General features: G+C 47.6%; 1 pseudogene; it reads right to left on the reverse strand.

Moving 5' to 3' along the window:
• The window catches only part of LOC134944455 (scavenger receptor cysteine-rich type 1 protein M130-like), a 102,907-nt pseudogene extending 91,959 nt beyond the window's left edge, over window positions 1-10,948 (reverse strand).
• Between the last annotated feature and the right edge of the window lie 218 nt (window positions 10,949-11,166).

An 11,166-nucleotide genomic window follows, 5' to 3' on the forward strand; every position in this document is an offset into this window, starting at 1 on the left:
GCCCCAGCCAACCCCCTTCTGTTTTGCCAGCCCCCCAGTGTCTCTCCAGCCCCAGGCAACCCCCTTCTGTCCCTTCAGCCCCAGCCAACCCCCTTCTGTTTTGCCAGCCCCCCAGTGTCTCTCCAGCCCCAGCCAACCCCCTTCTGTCCCTTCAGCCCCCCAGTGTCTTTCCAGCCCCAACCAACCCCCTTCTGTCCCTTCAGCCCCAGCCAACCCCCTTCTATTTCGCCAGCCCCCCAGTGTCTTTTCAGCCCCAGCCAACCACCTTCTGTCTCTCCAGTCTCGCAGTGTCTCTCTAGCCAACCCCCTTCTGTCTCTCAAGCCCCAGCCAAACCCTTCTACCTCTCCAGCCCCACAGTGTCTCTCCAGCTCCAGCCAACCCCCTTCTGTCCCTTCAGCCCCAGCCAACCCCCTTCTGTCCCTTCAGCCCCAGCCAACCCCCTTCTGTTTCACCAGCCCCCTAGTGTCTCTCCAGCCCCAGCCAACCCCCTCTGTCCCTTCAGCCCCCCAGTGTCTTTCCAGCCCCAGCCAACCCCCTTCTGTCCCTTCAGCCCCAGCCAACCACCTTCTGTCTCTCCAGTCTCGCAGTGTCTCTCTAGCCAACCCCCTTCTGTCTCTCAAGCCCCAGCCAAACCCTTCTATCTCTCCAGCCCCACAGTGTCTCTCCAGCCCCAGCCAACCCCCTTCTGTCCCTTCAGCCCCAGCCAACCCCCTTCTGTCCCTTCAGCCCCCCAGTGTCTTTCCAGCCCCAGCCAACCCCCTTCTGTCCCTTCAGCCCCAGCCAATCCCCTTCTGTTTCGCCAGCCCCCCAGTGTCTTTCCAGCCCCAGCCAACCACCTTCTGACTCTCCAGTCTCGCAGTGTCTCTCTAGCCAACCCCCTTCTGTCTCTCAAGCCCCAGCTAAACCCTTCTATCTCTCCAGCCCCACAGTGTCTCTCCAGCCCCAGACAAACCCCCTTCTGTCTCTCCAGCCCCACAGTGTCTCTCCAGGTTCAGCCATCTCCACTTCCAGGGCCAGAACTAGGGAGGTGCTAAGGGGGCACATGACCTGGGCACCGGATCAGAAGGGGCGCTGACAGGGCTGGCGCAAAGCAGTGAGTGCCAGCAGCAGCATGCATTGCTGAACGGTGCTGGCCCTGCTCCGCGATGCCGGCACTCTCATTATGCACACTATGCGCCGCTTCTGCAGGTGGGACAGGGAGGAGGGAGCAGCATCTGACACGCTCACATGCGCTGCTGTCCAGCCTCTCTCTCCACACACTGCACCCCAGCACCTGATGCTCCCGGCACAGCTAACTCACTACTGTGTGTGTGTGTGCTTGTGCATGCTGGAGCAGTGCAGTGTGATTCTGTATGCATGTGCTGGAGCAGTGCACTGTTTCCCTATGTGTGTGTGTGTTCTGGAGCAGTGCAGTACAATCCTGTGTGTGTGCTGGAGCATTGCAGTGTATCCCAGTGTGTGTGTGTGTGTGTGTTCTGATGAAGTGCAGTGTAACCCAGTGTGTGTGTGTATGTGTGCTGGAGCAGTTCAGTGTAACCCTGTGTGTGTGCTGGAGCATTGCAGTGTATCCCAGTGTGTGTGCTGGAGCAGTGCAGTGTAACCCTGTGTGTGTGTGTAAAGATGAAGTGCAGTGTAACCCAGTGTGTGTGTGTGTGTGTGTGTGTGTGCTGGAGCAGTGCAGTGTAACCCTGTGTGTGTGCTGGAGCATTGCAGTATATCCCAGTGTGTGTGTGTGTGCTGGAGCAGTGCAGGGTAACCCAGTGTGTGTGTGTTGGAGCTATTCAGTGTAATCTGGTGTCTTTGTGTGCTGGAGCAGTGCAGTGTAACCCTGTGTGTGTGCTGGAGCATTGCAGTATATCCCAGTGTGTGTGTGTGTGCTGGAGCAGTGCAGTGTAACCCTGTGTGTGTGCTGGAGCAGTGCAGGGTAACCCAGTGTGTGTGTGTTGGAGCTATTCAGTGTAATCTGGTGTCTTTGTGTGCTGGAGCAGTGCAGTGTAACCCAGTGTGTGTGCTGGAGCTGTTCAGTGTAACCCAGTTCGTGTGTGCTGGAGCAGTGTGATGTAACATTTGGTTTCAGGGTGGGTACTTGGAGGGGTGCATATTATCACAGTATATTGTGGGATATGTGTATATGCAGGAGCATGTATATATGTTTATTGCGGGGTATGTTCAGGGGCTGTGTATACATGTGATGTACTGTTTATTGATAGTGTGTTAACTAATCTGTTTCAGAACATCCTCGCTTCACTCACCACGCTTGAGCCAAAGGGCACTACTATTATGTGGCATTATGTGCATAAGGTGCTGTGTGGCATCACATATATAAGAGATAATACTGTGTGGCATAATGTATTATAAAGGGCATTACTACTGTGTGACATATTGTGAATAAGGGGCACTATTGTGTGGCATAATGTGTATAAGGAGTACTTCTGTGTGGCATATTGTGAATAAGTAGCACTATTATGTGGCATAATGTGTATAAGGAGTACTACTGTGTGGTGCAGTGTGAGTAAGGAGCACTATTATGGGGCATAATGTATATAAGGAGTACTACTGTGTGGTGCAGTGTGGATAAGGGGCACTATTATGTGGCATAATGTGTATAAGGAGTACTACTGTGTGGTGCAGTGTGAAAAGGGGCACTATTATATGGCATAATGTGTATAAGGAGTACTACTGTGTGGTGCAGTGTGAATAAGGGGCACTATTATATGGCATAATGTGTATAAGGAGTACTACTGTGTGGTGCAGTGTGAGTAAGGGGCACTATTATGTGGCATAATGTATATAAGGAGTACTACTGTGTGGTGCAGTGTGGATAAGGGGCACTATTATGTGGCATAATGTGTATAAGGAGTACTACTGTGTGGTGCAGTGTGAGTAAGGGGCACTATTATGTGGCATAATGTATATAAGGAGTACTACTGTGTGGTGCAGTGTGAGTAAGGGGCACTATTATGTGGCATAATGTATATAAGGAGTACTACTGTGTGGTGCAGTGTGAGTAAGGGGCACTATTATGTGGCATAATGTATATAAGGAGTACTACTGTGTGGTGCAGTGTGGATAAGGGGCACTATTATGTGGCATAATGTGTATAAGGAGTACTACTGTGTGGCATATTGTGAATAAGTAGCACTATTATGTGGCATAATGTGTATAAGGAGTACTACTGTGTGGTGCAGTGTGAATAAGGGGCACTATTATATGGCATAATGTATATAAGGAGTACTACTGTGTGGTGCAGTGTGAATAAGGGGCACTATTATGTGGCATAATGTGTATAAGGAGTACTACTGTGTGGTGCAGTGTGAAAAGGGGCACTATTATATGGCATAATGTGTATAAGGAGTACTACTGTGTGGTGCAGTGTGAATAAGGGGCACTATTATATGGCATAATGTGTATAAGGAGTACTACTGTGTGGTGCAGTGTGAGTAAGGGGCACTATTATGTGGCATAATGTATATAAGGAGTACTACTGTGTGGTGCAGTGTGGATAAGGGGCACTATTATGTGGCATAATGTGTATAAGGAGTACTACTGTGTGGTGCAGTGTGAGTAAGGGGCACTATTATGTGGCATAATGTATATAAGGAGTACTACTGTGTGGTGCAGTGTGAGTAAGGGGCACTAATATGTGGCATAATGTATATAAGGAGTACTACTGTGTGGTGCAGTGTGAGTAAGGGGCACTATTATGTGGCATAATGTATATAAGGAGTACTACTGTGTGGTGCAGTGTGGATAAGGGGCACTATTATGTGGCATAATGTGTATAAGGAGTACTACTGTGTGGCATATTGTGAATAAGTAGCACTATTATGTGGCATAATGTGTATAAGGAGTACTACTGTGTGGTGCAGTGTGGATAAGGGGCACTATTATATGGCATAATGTATATAAGGAGTACTACTGTGTTGTGCAGTGTGAATAAGGGGCTCTATTATATGGCATAATGTATATAAGGAGTACTACTGTGTGGTGCAGTGTGAATAAGGGGCACTATTATGTGGCATAATGTGTATAAGGAGTACTACTGTGTGGTGCAGTGTGAATAAGGGGCACTATTATATGGCATAAGTGTGTGTATAAGGAGTACTACTGTGTGGTGCAGTGTGAATAAGGGGCACTATTATATGGTATAATGAGTACTACTGTGTGGTGCAGTGTGAATAAGGGGCACTATTATATGGCATAAGTGTGTGTATAATGAGTACTACTGTGTTGTGCAGTGTGAATAAGGGGCACTATTATATGGTATAAGGAGTACTACTGTGTGGTGCAGTGTGAATAAGGGGCACTATTATATGGTATAAGGAGTACTACTGTGTGGTGCAGTGTGAATAATGGGCACTATTATATGGTATAAGGAGTACTACTGTGTGGTGCAGTGTGAATAAGGGGCACTATTATATGGTATAAGGAGTACTACTGTGTGGTGCAGTGTGAATAAGGGGCACTATTATGTGGCATAATGTATATAAGGAGTACTACTGTGTGGTGCAGTGTGAATAAGGGGCACTATTATATGGCATAAGTGTGTGTATAAGGAGTACTACTGTGTGGTGCAGTGTGAATAAGGGGCACTATTATATGGCATAAGTGTGTGTATAAGGAGTACTATTGTGTGGTGCAGTGTGAATAAGGGGCACTATTATATGGCATAAGTGTGTGTATAAGGAGTACTACTGTGTGGTGCAGTGTGAATAAGGGGCACTATTATATGGTATAAGGAGTACTACTGTGTGGTGCAGTGTGAATAAGGGGCACTATTATATGGCATAAGTGTGTGTATAAGGAGTACTACTGTGTTGTGCAGTGTGAATAAGGGGCACTATTATATGGTATAAGGAGTACTACTGTGTGGTGCAGTGTGAATAAGGGGCACTATTATATGGTATAATGAGTACTACTGTGTGGTGCAGTGCGAATAAGGGGCACTATTATATGGTATAAGGAGTACTACTGTGTGGTGCAGTGTGAATAAGGGACACTATTATATGGTATAAGGAGTACTACTGTGTGGTGCAGTGTGAATAAGGGGCACTATTATATGGCATAATGTGTATAAGGAGTACTACTGTGTTGTGCAGTGTGAATAAGGGGCACTATTATATGGCATAATGTGTATAAGGAGTACTACTGTGTGGTGCAGTGTGAATAAGGGGCACTATTATGTGGCATAATGTGTATAAGGAGTACTACTGTGTGGTGCAGTGTGAGTAAGGGGCACTATTATGTGGCATAATGTGTATAAGGAGTACTACTGTGTGGTGCAGTGTGAATAAGGGGCACTTTTGTGTGGCATAATGTGTATAAGGAGTACTACTGTGTGGTACAGTGTGAATAAGGGGCACTATTATATGGCATAATGTGTATAAGGAGAACTACTGTGTGGTGCAGTGTGAATAAGCGGTACTATTATATGGCATAAGTGTGTGTATAAGGAGTACTACTGTGTGGTGCAGTGTGAATAAGGGGTACTATTATATGGCATAATGTGTATAAGGAGTACTACTGTGTGGTGCAGTGTGAATAAGGGGCACTATTATATGGCATAATGTGTATAAGGAGTACTACTGTGTTGTGCAGTGTGAATAAGGGGCACTATTATATGGCATAATGTGTATAAGGAGTACTACTGTGTGGTGCAGTGTGAATAAGGGGCACTATTATGTGGCATAATGTGTATAAGGAGTACTACTGTGTGGTGCAGTGTGAGTAAGGGGCACTATTATGTGGCATAATGTGTATAAGGAGTACTACTGTGTGGTGCAGTGTGAATAAGGGGCACTTTTGTGTGGCATAATGTGTATAAGGAGTACTACTGTGTGGTACAGTGTGAATAAGGGGCACTATTATATGGCATAATGTGTATAAGGAGTACTACTGTGTGGTGCAGTGTGAATAAGCGGTACTATTATATGGCATAAGTGTGTGTATAAGGAGTACTACTGTGTGGTGCAGTGTGAATAAGGGCTACTATTATATGGCATAATGTGTATAAGGAGTACTACTGTGTGGTGCAGTGTGAATAAGGGGCACTTTTGTGTGGCATAATGTGTATAAGGAGTACTACTGTGTGGTGCAGTGTGAATAAGGGGCACTATTATATGGCATAATGTGTATAAGGAGTACTACTGTGTGGTGCAGTGTGGATAAGGGGCACTATTATATGGCATAATGTGTATAAGGAGTACTACTGTGTGGTGCAGTGTGAGTAAGGGGCACTATTATGTGGCATAATGTGTATAAGGAGTACTACTGTGTGGTGCAGTGTGAATAAGGGGCACTATTATATGGCATAATGTGTATAAGGAGTACTACTGTGTGGTGCAGTGTGAATAAGGGGCATTTTGTGTGGCGTAATGTTAATAAGGGGTTCTACAGTGGTTTAATGTAAATAGGGTTACACTACTGTCTGGCGTAATGTAATTTTTGCGGGAGCAGTAGAGGGGCGCACACCAAATTATTACCTTGATCCGGCTGCCAAAAAATCCTTGTTTCGGCCCTGCCTGCATCCCCACACCTTCAGCCCACATACACTTTCCTTCTTTTTTTCTGCTCTGCTTCGTGTCTTGGATCTGTCTTTCGGCGGCGCGGCGGGACATTATGTCACATGTGTTGTGTCGCAATAAAAACTAAAAACATTATTGCTCCAGCCACCGGCAAGCGTCATCGGCTCTTGGGACAAAATCGAAAAGGTCCATCTATAACCTCTGCCTGTGTCTGCTGCAGTGATCAGTAGGACGCAGGCAGCGGTTATAGATTTTTCTATTTGTGGCCCCCTGACAGTTGCCGCCCAGAAAACGCACAGCAGCATTCAGGTCTAAATCACCCCAGTGATTGGAGAGAACATAAAATACGTGTTCATTGAGCTACTGTAGTCAGTATATACCATGATAATAGCAATAATTACAACTTCTGCCCTCTGGGTCCCTACGCACTTTCTATACTGCCTAATTAACCACCCTATATACAATAGATGTCTCTTTTTGTAACTGAATTCCAGTACGCAGACATTATGGAAGTGATGGAGATAATTGAGGGTAACAGTGTAGGGTGGAATTAAGGTTTCATGGCCCTCATTCCGAGTTGTTCGCTCGCTAGCTGCTTTTAGCAGCATTGCACACGCTAAGCCGCCGCCTACTGGGAGTGAATCTTAGCTTATCAAAATTGCGAACGAAAGATTAGCAGAATTGCGAATAGACACTTCTTAGCAGTTTCTGAGTAGCTCCAGACTTACTCTGCCAGTGCGATCAGTTCAGTGCTTGTCGTTCCTGGTTTGACGTCACAAACACACCCAGCGTTCGCCCAGACACTCCTCCGTTTCTCCAGCCACTCCTGCGTTTTTCCCAGAAACGGTAGCGTTTTTTCACACACACCCATAAAACGGCCAGTTTCCGCCCAGAAACACCCACTTCCTGTCAATCACATTACAATCACCAGAACGAAGAAAAAACCTCGTAATGCCGTGAGTAAAATTCCTAACTGCATAGCAAATTTACTTGGCGCAGTCGCAGTGCGAACATTGTGCATGCGCATTAGCGACTAATCGCTCCGTTGCGAGAAAAAAAATAACGAGCGAACAACTCGGAATGACCCCCCATGTCGGAACAGAATATGTTTCGGAGATGCGATGTCTGAGTTCCGTGCTTGGCTCACCATCCTGCTCTGGATCTATACATTTACATTTCATGGAATATAAAGGCTATGACAAGAGCTGGGATTAGGATGGTCAATTTATGCAGCTGTGGTGTACTTAGGGTAGGACTGGGAACATATAGTACCAAATTCCACCAACAAAATGAGTAATACATAATATATATATGTCATCTTGTGTTATTGTAGTTTTATAAATGCTCCATAATAAAAATAAATCACGTGAATGCAGGTAAATTGTAGCAAGACGACAGTACTGTACGTTTCAGGTGGTATATCTTGTGTTTTGCTGACATCTAGTGGACACTTCTGTGCATTACATGTTATAATCAAATCCTCAGTAAAGTACATTTCCTGTATGCACATAGGGGGTCATTCCGAGTTAATAGCTCGCTAGCTGCTTTTAGCAGCAGTGCAAATGCTAAGCCGCCGCCCTCTGGGAGTGTATCTTAGCTTAGCAGAAGTACGAACGAAAGATTAGCAGAACTGCTCGTGAAATTTTTCATGCAGTTTCTGAGCAGCTCCAGACCTACTCCTACCTTGCGATCACTTCATTCAGTTTAGTTCCTGCTTTGACGTCACAAACACACCCTGCGTTCGGCCAGCCACTCCCCCATTTCCCCAGGCATGCCTGCGTTTTTTAGCACACTCACGGAAAACGGTCAGTTACCACCCAGAAACGCCCCTTTCCTGTCAATTACTCACAAATCAGCAGAGTGACAGAAAAGCGTCGCTTGCCCTTGTATAAAACTGCATAGTTTTGTGTGAAAGTACTTCGCGCGTGCGTACTGCGGCCCGCACGCATGCGCAGAAGTGCCGATTTTTAGCCTGATCGCTGCGCTGCAAACAACGGCAGCTAGCGATCAACTCGGAATGAGGGCCATAGAGAAATGCTGGCCTCTGCGTAGATGCGGTTTCATGATATTTTGCACCTATGTTTGCCACAAATGCACCAGAGAATCATCTGTATTTGTGGGAAAAGATGTCTGCTGTGTGGGGCCTAGTTATGAAACCTTCTCCAGAATAAGGGGCTCATTTATCAATGAGTTTTAGCTATTTTAGTGGCCCATTTATCACCATCCGCATTCACGGATGAGCATGTGAGGTGATAAAATTGACCGAATCCACACTGCGATAATTGATTACATCGCATGGATGTATAAATTATTGCATGCAGGTACAGAACTTGCGAGCAATCTCTGTTCCTGCGATGCCTGTCCGCAGCATCATCGGAGTATTTTTCGGGAAAAATACCTCGATGTCCTGCTGCGCCGCCAACGCCGCCGCCGGGTTGACCACCTCATCGCGACTACCCCCCTGCGCCGTGGACCCCCCACAGTAAATATACTCACCAGTCCAGGGAGCCGGTCATCGCTGCTTCTGCTGGGCTGCCAGGCGCCGGATCCTGTGCGCTGCTGTGACTCCTGGTGCTGTAAAGTGTGCTGCCGTTTTGCAGCATCACTTTACTGCACCGGGGGTCACAGCACAGCATATGGAGGACCCGCCACCTGGCAGCCCACAGCGGAGCACCAACCACCGGCTCCCTGGACTGGTAAGTATGTTGTTTTTTTAAAAATCTTTTTACCAGTGATCAACCTGATCCATCGGACACACAGAGCTGATCACACTGCCGGGTCCCCGCATAGATTACTCTGCCAGGGGGCAGAAGGCGGAGCCTGAGCTGGAGAGATTATCACAGGGCTCACCGTGATTTTTTTTCACTTTTTTTTTATTTTGTGTGTGTAAATTATTCGGCCATATTGCATTTTCCATCATAAGTATGGGGAATGCGATGTGGGTTACCCAAAAAGAAAAAAGTGAATTGAAGGGTTTGGAGCAGTTTTTCATGAAATCTGCTACAGATGCCCTTTATTACATTTAAGTGATACTGAAATAATGTGAAAAGGGTGTGAAAACAGAAAAACACCTTTTTTCACATTATTTTAGTAAAAATAATGATAATAAATAGACCTATAAAACTCTTTGCATATGATAAATGGGGCTCCAGCCAATCAGCTCCTGTCATGTGTTTGAAAAATGACAGTTGTGAGCTGATTGGCTGGAGCACCAATCTTACTGCGTATGATAAATCTCAGTGATAAATCAGCCCCAGATTTTGAAGAATAACCATCTCATGAACGGCGATCCATCGGGAAATCAAGGAAATGAAACATTTTAAAAATGTCCGATTCCGGGGGCGTGGCCTAGCCTGGGAAGTGTGAGGAGACGATTTTAGTGAGCTCCTGCTTAATCTAATATTTCACCAAGTTTAAAATTGGTGTACGGAGCCCTGAATCCCCCTAATATTCTCTGATACATTCCTCTGCTGTTGGGGATTGAGGGGCTTGGGTTGCGGAGTCGGGGGGCCCTTTTTAGGGTACCTGCAGGTTGCGGCCTTCCCCTCCATCTGAAGCCGGGGACTGCAGTATTTTCTCCCCCTGACTGGAAGTGAAGCTGTGCGGGCCACTCGGCGGTGGGGCTCGGGAGACGTGTCCTCCGTCCAGGGGGTGGTGTGAAGTGACAGCGGCAGTTCCTGCTCCCCCTGGGCCCCGGCGGCTGACGTCCAGACAGAGCATCGCAGACAGCGGCGGCCCCGTGCGGCCGGTGAGTCCCCCCCCCCCTCGCTGCTTCACTCGCGCACCACCACAGTACAGAAGACGGCCTGCGGCTGCGGGCGGCTCAATGTGCGGGGCGGGAAGGGCGCGCATCTCCCGCTGTCACCGGGCGGCAAGGGCCCCCTTCGCTCCCTCTATTCATCCCTGTGCAGTGCAGGGTGTGCGGCTGCGGGAGATCCGTAGTCTTGGCTCCCAGACGCCGGCCTCTCTCCCCTGTAGCGTGCTGCTGTGAAGGAGCTGACACTCAGCAGCCCCAATTCTTGCACGCAGCCTGTTGTGGAATGTGCTGCTGGGCATTCAAAGCGGCCAATTATATATGTATCAGTGCTGCTCCTGCACGTCCATATTATAATTAATATCCCCTTGCTCACTGTTATTATAATTTCAGATGTATATTGCTGTGGGGTTGAGTTATTATACTCAGTGTGCCGGCTGGTCTCCCTGTACCGGGGCCGAGTGTACTGGTACGTGTTCCAATCCTCCCCAGCTATCCAGCCTGCCGTTACAGCAGTGGGATGTGACATCCTCTAGTATGTGCCCCCCACGTGCCTCCCTGCAGTCACTCTGGCCGACACTCTTTCACACGCGGCATGTTCGTTTCAATGCCGGATTGAGGCCCCCGCTCTACAGGTGTTGATAGTTTCTCCGGAAGGTGCTGCATCATGCCTCCTAAGAAGCATAAAGCCTCCAAACCGATCTCTCAGGTTGCCTTTTTCAAGCCTTCTCCCTATCGCAACAAACCTCAGGTGCCTGGGGCTCCTATTACCGGCTCGAGCCCCTCGCCTGCGCGGTCCTCCCCTATGGCGACTGCTTCTCCAACTCAAGATTCCCCTCCCTCGCCACGACTGGAGGATGATGAGGCCTTAACAGTGGGCAACATGA

This window comes from Pseudophryne corroboree, chromosome 7 (genome assembly GCF_028390025.1).
Source record: "Pseudophryne corroboree isolate aPseCor3 chromosome 7, aPseCor3.hap2, whole genome shotgun sequence".
In the NCBI taxonomy this organism is placed as follows: domain Eukaryota; kingdom Metazoa; phylum Chordata; class Amphibia; order Anura; family Myobatrachidae; genus Pseudophryne; species Pseudophryne corroboree.